Source organism: Rhinopithecus roxellana, chromosome 14, assembly GCF_007565055.1.
Source record: "Rhinopithecus roxellana isolate Shanxi Qingling chromosome 14, ASM756505v1, whole genome shotgun sequence".
NCBI lineage: Eukaryota > Metazoa > Chordata > Mammalia > Primates > Cercopithecidae > Rhinopithecus > Rhinopithecus roxellana.
This window is the reverse complement of record NC_044562.1, coordinates 18,471,648-18,485,767: the sequence shown is the minus strand read 5'-3', so window position 1 is coordinate 18,485,767 and position 14,120 is coordinate 18,471,648.

Genomic DNA, 14,120 nt, shown 5'->3' with positions numbered 1-14,120 from the left:
CTCAGGTGATCCAGCTGCCTCAGCCTCCCAAAGTGCTGGGATTATAGGCGTGAGCCACCACGCGCCTGCCCAAGAGATACGTTTTTACAGGTCAAGTTAGGTTGGATGTTTGTGAAGCATTTTTTTTTTTAATTTGGAGATGGAGTTTCGCTCTTGTCACCCAGGCTGGAGTGCAATGGCACAATCTTGGCCCACTGCAACCTCTGCCTCCCAGGTTCAAGTGATTCTCCCACCTCAGCCTCCTGAGCAGCTGGGACTGCAGACATGCGCCACCATGCCCAGCTAATTTTTGCATTTTTAATAGAGACAGTGTTTCTCCATGTTGATCAGGCTGGTCTTGAACTCCCAACCTCAGGTAATTCTCTCACCCTGGCCTCCCAAAGTGCTGGGATTACAGGTGTGAGCCACTATGCCCGGCACAGTGTTTTTTTCATTTGTATTTATTATATACAAAACACTACATGTAAGTCAGTGTGTAAGTTACAAAATGTATTAATCAATGTGTCTCTGGAAACCCACCAGCCAACTTATGAAACAAAAGACTACCAAATACCACTGAGAGTCTCTGCATGCTCTTCTCCTCTTCCTGTTGCATAACAAACCACCCCAAAACTTAGTGGCCTGACACACTGGTTTCTTAGTTTTCCCAAGTCTGTGAGTTGCCTGAGTTTAGCTGGATGACGGAGGGTCGCCATGGGATAACCGTGCCTGCTGCTTTATGTTCATCTGGACGCTCAGCTGTGGCCCGAGCAACCAAGACGGCCTGTCACCCTCCGAGGGCCTCTCTCCACGTGGCCTCTAATCATTAATGGTCTAGCCTAGCCCTCCTTACAGCTTGTCAATTGAGCTCCGAAAGAGGGGGAGCAGAGGCTGACCGTCCTTTAAGACCTGGCACCACAAATCCCAGAATGCTAGTTCATTGCGTTCTGTTGGTCAAAGCAAGTCACAAAACCAGTTCAGATTCAAGGGGAGGGAAAGACCCGCTGTAGATGGGGAGAGGCTTACATGCTCAGGGATGCCAGGAGCTGTTGGAAACTCAGGCATCATCCCAGCACCCCCTTCCATCCCTCTCCCCTCTGTATTTCATGGGGTCATTAAATGCCTGAATTAGTGCAAAGACACACTTATTCTTAGAACCAAAGACAATCTTGAAAATATGTCAATTCTCCATAAATTAGCCAATCTTAAGCTCTACTAATTAGCCAGTCCAGGTAATTCCTATCTTGGGTTTCTCTGTTCTGCTTTCTAATTGTACCACATATCAAAGAACCCCCAAGGAAGTTTTGCTTGCATCTGAACCCTATGAAAGTGGTAACAAAATACAAATACTATTCTCTGACTTGCTTCCCCACCCTCCAGACCTTGTCAGACTTGTCCGTGTTGAAGCCTATAGTAATATTTAATTCACTTTTACTGCTGTATATTTGTTCATTATGTGAATATACAGCTTAATTACCTATGAAACAATGACTAACCATGGCTCTTGGGATTTTTTTCTGATTTTTTTTTTTTTTTTACAATCACAGTACTTTCATGAACATTTCTTCCTGGGGCACCTGAGCACCGGGTCACACAGTATGCAAATATGCAACTCACAAAATTCTAGCAGATTGTTTTTTGTAAGAAGTTGAACCAATTTACACTCCCAGCAGCACTGCATAGACATTCTGCTCATTCCACATCCTTGTCAACACTTAATGTTAGCAATACGTTTTTTGCCAATGGATCGGAAATAAAATGGTATTTCATTATGGTTTTAGTTTTGTCTCCTTGATTACTAGAAAAGTGGGCCAGTTTCACATGTTTATTGAACCCTCAAATTTCCTTTGCTATGCAATGCCCATTTGCTTTCTTTGGCCTATTTTTCTATTGGTTGCTTTGTTTTCTTACTAATTTGTAGGAGTTATTTATATATTTATACATTTTATATTTTACATATTTTCATTGATGGGTGGTATCTTACCCAAGTTCGTGGCTTGCTTTCTCACTTTTTGTTTTGTTTTGTTTTTTTGTTTTTTCCCAAGCAGCAACACATGTACATAGCTTTCTCACTTTCTTTGTGGTCACTTTGATGAACAGAAATTATTGATTTTAATGTAGTCAAATTTATTCATCTTTTTCCTTATGGTTAGGGCCTTTTGCATATCATTTCAGAAATCTTTCCTATCCCAAGGTTGAAGAGGCATTATTCTACAATTTCTTCTCTTCATTTTAGAGTTTTGTATTTTACATTTATGAATCCCTAGGAGTTTAATCCCTGGTATGGTGTGAGGTAGGAATAACCATTTATTCTGTTTTTGTTTTTCTTTCCCCACTGAGCTGCAGTATATGTCTGCAAGTATCAAGTTTCTCTATGCGTAAGGTCTACTTCTGGGCTTTCTACTTTGTTCATCAGGTCTATCCCTTGGACCATAACCACACTTAAAGTAAGTCTTGCTACCTGGTACTAAAAGTTTCCTACCTTGATTCTCTCCAGCAGTACCATGCCTATTCTTGGCCCTTTGTTCTTCATATGCATTTTAGAAATGACTGCCAAGTTTCATGGAAAATTCTGTTGAGGTTCTTACTGGACTGATATGAAATCTATAGATCCACTTGGGGAGAACTGAAATCAGGATATTGAGTGCTCTTACCCATGAACATGGTGTTTTTAAAATCTGCGTCATTAATGTCTTCCAACATAGTTTTATACTTTCCTCAGTAGAGGTCTTACAAATCTTTCATTACATTGCTTCCTATGTCCCTTATATGTGTTGTTATAATATTTAATAATTATACCTTTGTTGCTAATGTGTAGAAGTATAATTTATTTTTGAGTATTGATCCAGCAAACTTGCCGGACTGTCTTTCTTATTCCACAGAGTTCTCTGACGAAATTTTTTTTTTTTTCTTTTTTTTGAGACTGAGTCTCACTGTATCGCTCAGGCTGGAGTACAATGGTATAATCTAGGCTCACTGCAACCTCCTCCTCTCGGGTTCAAGTGATTCTCCTGCCTCAGCCTCCTGAGTAGCTGGAATTACAGGCCCACGCCACTACACCTGGCTAATTTTTGTATTTTTAGTACAGATAGGATTTCGCCATGTTGGCCAGGCTGGTCTCGAACTCCTGACCTCAAGTGATCTGCCTGCCTCAGCCTCCCAAAGTGCTGGGATTACAAGCGGGAGTTATGGTGCCCAGCCTTGTGCTTTCTATACAAGCAATTCTGGTAATTGATTATGAGTACATTTTGTTTCTTCCATTCAAGTAATTAAAACTTTTACTTATTTTTCTTGTCCTATCTCACTGGGTAGGAGCTCTGGCACCATGGTGATAGCCACAAATCTTGTTTTGTTCTTGATTTAAAAGGAAATTTACCTTGAATATAATTTAGCTATAAATATTAGAAGAATACTCTTTGAGATTTTTTTTTTTTTTTTTTTTTTTTTTTTTTTTTTTGAGACGGAGTCTCGCTCTGTCGCCCAGGCTGGAGTGCAGTGGCGCGATCTCGGCTCACTGTAAGCTCCGCCTCCCGGGTTTACGCCATTCTCCTGCCTCAGCCTCCCAAGTAGCTGGGACTACAGGCGCCCGCCACCTCGCCCGGCTAGTTTTTTGTATTTTTTTTTTAGTAGAGACGGGGTTTCACCGTGTTCGCCAGGATGGTCTCGATCTCCTGACCTCGTGATCCGCCCGTCTCGGCCTCCCAAAGTGCTGGGATTATAGGCTTGAGCCACCGCGCCCGGCCTCTTTGAGATTTAAGAAGTTCTCTATTCTTAGTTTTCAAAGTGTTTTTATTGTTAATCAAGGATTGATGTTAAATTGTTTTATCAAATGTTTTTTCTGCATCTATTCATATGTTTGCATATCTGTTAATGTGGCAAATATTACTAACTGATGTAGTCATGAGGTATTTTCTTATATCTATACTACTGGATTCCATTTGCTAACATTTTGTTTAGGAATTTTAAATATATGTTTTCTGTAACATCGGCCTATAATGGGAGTAAATGAGTTTCACAGTATCAGATTTTAAAATGCAATGTCTTTGACCCACAAACTTCACTGCTATGAATGCATCCTATGGATGCACGCCGTAGGATATGCAAAAGTATATGTACAACCATATTTATTGTTATAATAGCAAGAAACTAAAGACAAATGCCCTTCAGTTGGAGACTTGTTTTTTTAAAAAAGTACAGTATTTTGTTGCCATTACAAAGAATGAGGTAGATCTATTTGTGCTGATGTGTAAAGTTCTCTGAAATCTATAATTAGGGTAAAGCAGGTGGCAAGAGCAAGAGTATATATTTATGTCTATCCCGTTTGTGAATTTTTTAAGTGAGAGTGCTATGGATGTGCACATCCTATTTCTGGAAGCGCACTCAAAGCCTGGTAACACCAGTTCCCTCTGGAGAGCAGGGATGGCAGGAAGCTGTAGGACTGTGTCTCTTTCCACACCTTTTTATAATTCATGAGCATGAGCATGTCTTGGTCCCTGTACACCTGCCCCTGGGCTGGAGGAGGCCCTGCTGGCTGCAATGTCTCACTTTCACCTAACTGCACAGAGTCTCAGCCACTTCCCTCTAGCCCTTGAGGACTGTCACCATCCTAGAAAGGAGGCCTTGCATTAGGCCTAGGTTTGGCCAGAAGAATAGAGCAGTTGGAAATGTTAAATTGACATAAATAGGAAGCTCTGTAACCTCGTGCAAGTGTTGTCTTGGAAACCAGAGCCTGGGCGGTCTCCATGGAAACCGTGCTCAGCCTTCTGCCTGAAGGAGTTACCACCCACTGGTGCTGGAGTCTTACTTATCAGGGACCTCAGAGCTCCGATAACTGCTTCGGGAATGATGATGGACTGGCTACTGCCCTTCCTGGCCATGTCGGGTATGGGGCCCGGGGCACCTCCAGCTCTCTGCCTGGGAAAGAAAAAGAGCCCATTTCCATGGGATGTGCCCTCTTGGGGAGGCACAGCAGAGCACCCAAGGCAGTACATGCAGTGTCCCCGAAGTAAGGAGGGGGTCCTGTGTCCAGAGGCCCAGGGGATCTGGACTCTGCCATTGTCCCCTGGTGCAGCTGTACAGCTGTGGTGGGCTACCACCGTCTCTGGGCTCCAACTTGCCCTTCTGTAAAATGGGGAGTTTGGACAAAGTCATTCTGAAGGTCTTTTCCAGCTTTAATGACACGTGTTTTGCATGTGACCTGGCAGCACAGGGTTCAGAGGAGGGAGAGATCAGAGTGGCTAGTGTGGGCTTCCTGGGAAATCATTTGAGCTTTGAAAGTGGGGAGAAGGAATGTCAGAGACTGGGCAAAATACAACAGGAAAGGGAAATTCGCCCTCTGAGGGCCAGCAGCCACGGGGGAGCAGCCTGCGATCCTCCTGGGGCCTGTTCCCTGCGGGGACTGGAAGGGAGACTTTGAGTCTAGGGCCTGGGGCAGCAAGGATTGACGGGGGTGCAGTCCTGGAAGGGTCGCCAGTCATAGTGGCCCACCATGGCATCTCTGTATCCTTGCTGCATGCTGCACCCACTCCAGCTGCCGGAGCACGGAGGCAGAGATGTGGGAGCCAACGAAGGTCACTTGTCAGCCTCCCACCTGTGAGACAAAGGGCTCTGTCACTGGAAGCCATGTCTGGCCTGGCCCTGCAGGAGCCAGGGCTCTGATGGGAAGGGGAAGGCTGGCAGCAGTGAGGTAATGAGGAGGGAGGTCAGGGGTAGGAGGCAGGGGGAAGTGGGGAGGATGGAGGGGAGGGGAGGGATTTTAGTCAGCACCCTTGTCCCAGCTTACCGAGCGAGTGCCCACAGTATTCAAGCAGGATGCCAGCAGCTTTTCATTGATTACTTCTGTTCATTTCTTGCGTTATCTCTGGGGTGAGTATGAATTTCATAGCCACAAACTCAGGTGTCCAAAGCATCTTTATTGGTATCTTTATTTTTGCATAATAGTGTATTTTGTGTAATAATCTACTTTTCAAATCTTCCTTTAGTCTGGTGGGTAGAACGTGTAATCTGGATAATTTCTGGGAAAACTCGGTCATTACTTCAGTTTGCCCTTTCCGAAGATGTTAATTTTTGCCCTCCATTTCCCCCCCGGGGGCCATCATCTGAATCATGTTCCTGTATTTGGGATTTGCCCCTCCAAACCAGTTTTGATGGGAGACACCAGCCACCTACTATTATGCGGCATGCACCACATAACAACGTTTCAGGCAACAATGGCCGCACATGCCACAGTGGTCCCATAAAATTACAATGGAGCTGAAAAATTCCTATTGCCTAGTGACATCACAGCCATTGTAAGGTTGGAGTAGAACACATCACTCATGTGTTTGTAGCAATGCTGCTGTAAACAAACCTACCGCACTGCCAGTCATATAAAAGTACAGCCCATACAATTATGAGTAGTACTTCATACTTGATAATAATAATAAACAACTATGTTGCTGGTTTACATATTTACTACACGTGTGTTTTTAATTGTTAATAAGAGTGTACTCTTTTTAGTTATTAAAAAAAAAGTTAACTGTAAACAGACTCAGCAGGTCCTTCAGGAGGTCTTCAGAAGAAGGCATTGTCATCATAGGAGGTGACAGCTCCATGCATGCATTGCCTCTGAAGACCTTGCAGTGGGACAGGATGTGGAAGTGGAGATGGTGACACTGATGGCCCTGACCCTGTGTAGGCCTAGGCTCATCTGTATGTTAGTGTCTAGTTTTTAACTAAAAAGTTCAAAAGTTTAAAAAATTTTAATAGAAAAAAAAGGGGGCTGGGTGTGGTGTAATCCCAGTACTTTGGGAGGCTGAGGAGGGCAGATTGCCTGAGGTCAGAAGTTCGAGACCAGCCTGGCCAACATGGTGAAACCCTGTCTCTACTAAAAACACAAAAAGTAAATGGGCATCGTGGTGCGTGCCTGTAGTCCCAGCTACTTGGGGGGCTGAGGTAGGAGAATGACTTGAACCCAGCAGTCAGAGGTTGAAGTGAGCCAAGATCACACCATTGCACTCCAGCCTGGGTGACAAGAGAGAGACTCTGCCTTAAAAAAAAAAGAATAAAAGCTCATAGAATAAGGGTACAAAGAAAATGCTTTGTGCAGCTCTATGTGTTGGTGTTTTGTGCTAAGTATTATTACAAAAAAGTCTAAAGGTTTTTAAAAATTGAAAAGTTTATAAAGTAAAAAAAAAAGTACAATAAGGTTACGTTATTATTGAGGAAAGAACAAATTTTTCATAAATGTGGTGTAGCCTAAATGTACAATGTTTATAAAGTCTACAGAAGTGGTCAGTAATGTCCTTCCCGTTCACTCACCATCTATTCACTGACTCACCCAGAGCAACCTCCAGTCCTGCAAGCTCCATTCATGGTAAGCGCCTTATACAGGTGGACAATACTTTTATTTTTCCTACCATATTTTGAACTGTATTTTTCTATGTTTACATACACAATTACTCACCATTGTGTTGTGATTGTCTACAGTATTCAGTAAAGAAACATGCTGCACAGGCTTGCGGCCTAGGAGCAACAGGCTAACCTGTATAGCCCAGGTGTGCAGTAGGCTACGCCATGCACCCTACAATGTTCACACAATGAAACTGCCTGACAATGCGTTTCTCAGGATGTATCCCTATTGTTACGCTGAATCTGGCTTTCCCAGTGCCCCTTGGGGCTGGAGTCAAGCATGTGACCAGGCTCAGTCAATCAACTATTTCCTCTCTGTATTAGTCCATTTTCAAACTGCAATAAAGATTCTAGCTGAGACTGGGTAATTTATAAAGGAAAGAGGTTTAATTGACTCGTGGTTCCATGTGGCTGGGAAGGCCTCTGGAAACTTACCATCATGGCCGAAGGCGAAGGGGAAGCAAGGCACGCGTTAGTCTTACATGGTGGCAAGAGACAGAGAGAGCATGGCGGGGAAGTGCCAGACACTTATCAAACAACCAGATCTTGTGAGAACTGAGAACTCATGAGTGAGAATTCAAGGGGGAAACTGCTCCCCTGATCCAATCACCTCCCACCAGGTTCCTCCCTTGATGTGGGGATTACAATTCGAGATGAGATTTGGGTGGGGACAGAGAGCCAAACCATATCACACCCAGACCATGCCATAGGGACAAGTGACTCAGGAAGAGGGGCAGTGAAAAATGCATCCTGGTAGAGGGGACAACAGCTACACAGAGTCCTGTGGGCATCAGGGAGGTGGTGACATCCTCTCCACATTCTGGAGTCCGCAGTTCCCTTTGTGGTCTCCCAATTGCTGAAGTGCTTTCTCCAGCCCACCCAGTGACTCCGAGCCACCCAGTGTCCCATCAATCAATTCCTTCCTTCCTAAATTCACCAGAATTGTTCCCAGTGTTTGTGTCACAGTTTTATTGAACAAGGGAGCCTTGTAGGGTGTAATCAGAAAACAATTTCTCCCCAATACCTTTTCAAACTTGTTCGGCAGGGTGGGATTTCCTCTGACCTTGGATGAAATTGAAGGTAGGTTTCTTGGTTTTTCTGGTCCATCCAAGATAATAAAAATCCCTTGGGTAACTTTTAGTCACACAAATCCAATTTCAGTAATTACAACATGTAACTATCAAAACAGCTGAGACTCCAGATGTCATTTGAAGTTAAAACTGCTTCCTTGCCCCATCCCAGACCTGCCCACATGGGAAGCCTACAAGGTGCATAGGGAACTTGGCGGGTTTTTCCTCCATGCCCCTGCCTCATGCTTCTACCTTTCCTCCCCTTCACTAGGCTCCTCGGTGCCTCCCAGTTTGGGACAGTAGGGTGAGAGCTTGGCGTTGGGCATCGGAGCAGGAGAGGTCACTAGTTGTCTTAGTCGGTGTGTGTTGCTGTAAAGGAACACCTGAGGCTGGGGAATTTATAAAGAAAAGGGGCTTATTTGGCTCACAATTCTGCTGGCTGGAAGACTGGGCATCTGGTGAAAGCCTCAGGCTGCTTCCACTCGTGGCAGAAGGCGAACAGAGCTGGCGTGAGATCACATGCTGAGATCACATGCAGAGATCACGTGGAGAGAGAGGAAGCAAGAGAGACACGGGAGGCACAGGCTCTTTTTAACAACCAGCTCTCGTGGGAACCAATGGAGTGAAACTCACTCGCCTCTGTAGGAGGGCATTAATCTATTCATGAAGGATCCAACCTCTGACCAGAACACCTCCCATTAGGCCCCACCTCCAACATTGATCCAAACTGTAGCACTAGCATCACCTGGCACCAGTTCACCCTCCCTCAGGTGGATGCTCCATGAGAGTCTCTGGTTCCCGTCCTCACCGCTAGCTGCATCTCAATGCAGGCGAACTCTCCCTCAGCTTCCTTTTCTTGGACTGGATCTAAGTAACTCAGACCAGCTTCTGAAACATTCACACACCCTTTGATGCTGCAGAATCCAGCAGAACGGGCCATTTGCTGGCACGCACCTCTTCTTGTCTTGTGCTCCAAGCAACAAGCAGGCAGCTCCAGCCACAGCCTCTCACTACTTGCTTCCCCAGGCACTTGGCCCTCACCCAGTCCGCAGGGCCCCTTCCAAATTATTCCCAGGCCCCATGTCCAGGTCTCCCAGCGGTCTCAGTGAAGCCCCTCTCACTAGACATAAGGCAGAGGGGTGGTGTGCCGGACTCTGTGATCATTCTCTGCTTAGAAATGTTCTCTCTGGCTGGGCACACGGGTGAGCCAGGAGTTCAAGAACAGCCTGGGAAACACGGGCTGTTTAAATTTTTTGTCTCTACAAAAAAATTTAAAAATCAGCTGGGCATGGTGATATGTACCTGTAGTCCCAGCTACTTGGCATTATTGGTTGAGCCTGGGAGGTCGAGGCTTCAATGAGCCATGATCTCACCACTGCACTCCAGCCTGGGTGACAGAGTGAAACTCTGTCTCTAAAAAAGAAAAAAAAGAAATGTTCTCTCTATTCGGCCTTCAGTTAGCAGCCAGGAGTGGAGGATGGGCAAGAGTCACACAGTTGACTTGAGGTCGCCTCCTTTGCACATCCCTTATTTTGGAATGTCTGACTCACTGGCGCAATCCCCCTCTTTTCTCAGATCCCTGAGGGGCTGACAAGTCTTTTCCTTGGAGCTAACTCCCAGTGATGGGGGTATAGAGGACAAAGGGACCCCCCCACCCCATTCCCGCTACCTCACCAGCATCTGATTTCTTTTTCCCTGGACTTGTGGAGTCTTTATCTAGACTTGGAGGAGGAGGTGTGGGGAAAGGGAAAAGGATAGGAAAGCCTCGTTAGGTCGACAGATGGTTCAGGTGCGCCAGACTCTGTGATCATTCTCTCCTTAGAAACACTCTCTCCCCCAGCGGGCATCTGGGGCAGCTGGTTCTAAGTGGAGGAGGGGCTGCCATGGGGAGTCTGACCCTGAGGCCACCTGCACCCCCCTAACCTTCAGCTGAGCTAGGAGTTCAGGGAGCAGGACATGAAAGGAAGTTGAGCAGTCTCAACTTGGGGTGAAGACTCAGAGCTTTGGATGATACCCTACGTGTCAGTGGTAGGAGAGCAGCCCTGGAGCTTGGTGGCAAGACAGTGGGCTCTGGACTACCAGACCTGGGTAGAATCCCATTTCTGCCATTGACTGACTGGATGATTGTTTTGGTTATCTATTTCTGCATAACGAATACCCCAAACCTTGTTGCTTAAAAGAGTAATCGGCCGGGCACGGTGGCTCACGTATGTAATCCCAGCACTTTGGGAGGCTGAGGTGGGCGAATCACAAGGTCAGGAGTTCAAGACCAGTCTGACCAACATAGTGAAACCTCATCTCTACTAAAAATACAAAAAATTAGCCGGGCGTGGTGGTGGGTGACTGTAATCCCAGCTGCTCGGGAGGCTAAGGAGAATCGCTTGAACCCGGGAGGCAGAGGTTGCAGTGAGCCAAGATCGTGCCACTACACTCCAGCCTGGGCAACAGTGTGAGACTCCGTCTCAAACAAAAAAAAAGAGTCATTATGTGCTCAAGATTTTACAGTTTAGAAGGGCTGAGCAGGGGTGATGTGTCTGTGCCCTGTGTGTCATTATCTGAGCTGTCTTTAGGGAGGCAAGGAGATCTACTTCAATGATCGCTTCGTATCAGTTCTGAGCTCATCTGGGACTGTCAGCTGAGAGCCTCAACCCTCCTCCAAATAGTCCTCTCCTCTTTCCGGCTTGGGCTTCCCCACAACGTGGAGGCTGGGTCCCAAAAGGGAGGAGGCAGAAGCTGTCAAGCCTACTTAATGCCTGGGCTGTGAGGTCCCAGAACATCATTTCCCCTACATTCTATTGGCCAAAGAAGTTGTGGGCCCATCCTAGATTCAGGATGAGGGGACATAAGCACCACCTCTTGAGGTGAGAAGTGGCATGTGTGTATAGGGAGGGCAAGGTTGTCTGCAGCCATCTTTGGATACTAGCTGCCACAGCAAGCATGAGCAAGTTATTCAATCTCTCCAAGTCTCAGTTTCCCACTCTATAAACTGGAAATAATAATATCTATCTCACATGGTTGTTGATAGCATTAAAGAAGTTCTCAGTAGAGCCCACAACAGTTGGAAGCATGTGTCTGTACAGCCCACGGCTCAAAAGAATTCACTCTCACTTAGACAATCCTGAGCACACACAGCATCCAGACGATGGTGGAAAACTTCTCCCACCACAAGTCCTTTAAGCACCTGCCGCTGCCACCTCCTCTGTCTCTGCTCCCTCTCTTTGTCTAGTATCCTCACCCCCCCCCAATCCCCTCAGCCTTTCTCCTCTTCTTCCTGTGAGTCACACTGGAGATGCAGCAAGTACAGAGTAATCTGGTCTTGGCTCTGGGCAGGATGTTTAGGCGGTGGGTCTCCCAGGTTGGGACCCATTGCTCCCTCCTAGAGAACAATGCTCGCATTGCCCTCTGCTCCTGACCGGAAGTCCCCGACACCAGCTCCCACTAACTGGAAGCCAGTGCTGTAAACCTACAGCTCCCATGTGCTCCGTGAGAGTCTCTGGTCCCCGTCCTCACCACTAGCTGCACCTCAATGCAGGTGAACTCCCCCAGCTTCATTTTCTTGGATGCTTCAGGAGGGCTCCCCTTTGTGGTAGAGGTAGGGAAAAGGAGACGGCTTCTAAGAGGAGGCCACTCCCAGCCCCAGTCCCAGCCTGGGCAGCCCCATCCACTGCGGTTTCAGCGCACAGCAGCCACTGGGAGCCCGGGCGCCCATCTGCAGGCTCCCAGCCCAGGCCCTGACCATGCAGTTTCGGTGGGAAGTGGGGGGCAGGGCTTACCCATCCTGGGGGAGTCTCCAGGCCTCTCTGGATTCAGGCAGATAGAAGCAGTAGCTGCGGCAATCAGATGGAGCACTGTGTAATTTGGGAAATGGGGCAGCTTTAGCTGGTCTGGGAAGGAAAAACCCTTTCTTTCTATTTTAAAATAGAAAACTTGATTTTTCTAGGCGTTCAGAAATGCCTGGTTAATGGGGGCCGGGTCAGGCCTGGGCTGCCCAGAGAGCTGTGGTGATAGGGAGCCTTACAGCAGCAGGGTGGGAGGGGATGAAATGTATCCTGTCTCAGGAGTGCCCCTTTCTCCAGGCGTCACGGAGGGCATCCTAGCCCCTGACCACCCAGGGAGCAGCCACCTCCCAGGCCTGCAATCCCAGGTTGAGACCCAGGCCCACCCAGATTGTTTCTCCCTTAGGTGACCCCTCCCAAGCAGAGCTGTCCCTGAGCTCTTGATTCTGGTCCACTGTTACCAGGGAGACTGCTATCCCCAGGCCTCCCCAGGCCAGGCTGTGCTGAGCAGAGGCTGTGCCTCCAAACCCAGGAAGGTTTCCAGTTGGATCGCTTCTGACTTTGTCTTCTTGTTGTTGCTGCTGGTAATAAAACTCACATTTACCAGAATTGGGGCAAACAGAGTGGAAAGAACAGCATTTCGGTGACTGGTGCCAAGTCCCAGGGTTTTAGTGGCCCTACTTGGGCAGCCAAGAGCCTGGGAAATTAGATGCCCTGCCTCAGGAGGGCTGTGTTCTACCAGTTTCACACAAGGTCACCCCTCCTTAGGGTCTCAGGTGCACGGCAGGTTTCCACTTCCGTTTCCGCACAGAGAAGGTGTTATCACAGTTTTCCAAACTGTTAAGAGAATTTATTTTGTGCATGACATTGTTCAGCTCACCCAGGCTGCAGACTGAGACAGAACCAAAACAGAAGTGAGTAAGAAGAAGTGAGTCAGTCATGCATTCAACACATATTCTTGAGCCCTGTTATGTTCTGGGCCCTGTTGGGGACCGGGGACAGACAGGAGCAGCATGCTGGCCCTGTCCTCTAGGAGCTCACAGTCCTGGTTTCCCCAAGATGGGCCAGACTCTCCTACCTCTTTGTCTGGGTAGACCTGACGTCTAGAACAAGACATTAAATGGGATTTCGGAGCATCGCTGTGGAGCCTGCAAGGTGGTGGGCCCTGGGCTGTGTGCTGGGCATAGAAAGGTGAATAAGAAACGAACCCTACCCTGGCAGGGCTGACGGTCTAGTGGGGTAGAAGAAGAAACTGGAAGTTATTGGACAGTGTGCTATGTGTTGGGATGGGGGAGTTCCAGGGCACTTTGGGGACAGGTATGCCCAGGCCAACCAAGCAAACAAGGGACGTATGTGTTTGATTCATATTAAATGTCATACTAGGCTGGGCGCGGTGGCTCACGCCTGTAATCCTAGCACTTTGGGAGTCCGAGATGGGTGGATCATGAGGTCAAGAGTTCAAGACCAGCCTAGCCAAGATGGTGAAACCCCCCGCTCTACTAAAAGCACAAAAAATCAGCTGGGTGTGGTGCTGGACGCCTATAATCCCAGCTACTCAGGAGGCTGAGGCAGTGAATTGCTTGAACCTGGGAGGTAGAGGTTACAGTGAGCCGAGATCTAGCCACTGCACTCCAGCCCGGGCGACAGAATGAGCCTCCATCTCAAAATAAATAAAAAAATAAATAAATGTCATACTGTGTCACCAAAGCCAATGTCTTCATAATTTTTTTTTTTTTTTTTTACCTTGGCAATGTTCCCGTCAAACTGCAGAAGACTTGACTATTCCTGTTCAGGTAGATGATGACCGGCCCCATAAACAGCCACTGAGGGTCACCCTCTTCCTCCTCAGCCCTGAAGGCCAAGAAATGGGACTGAGCTCCTTGGATTCATGACCTTCTGGCTCCTG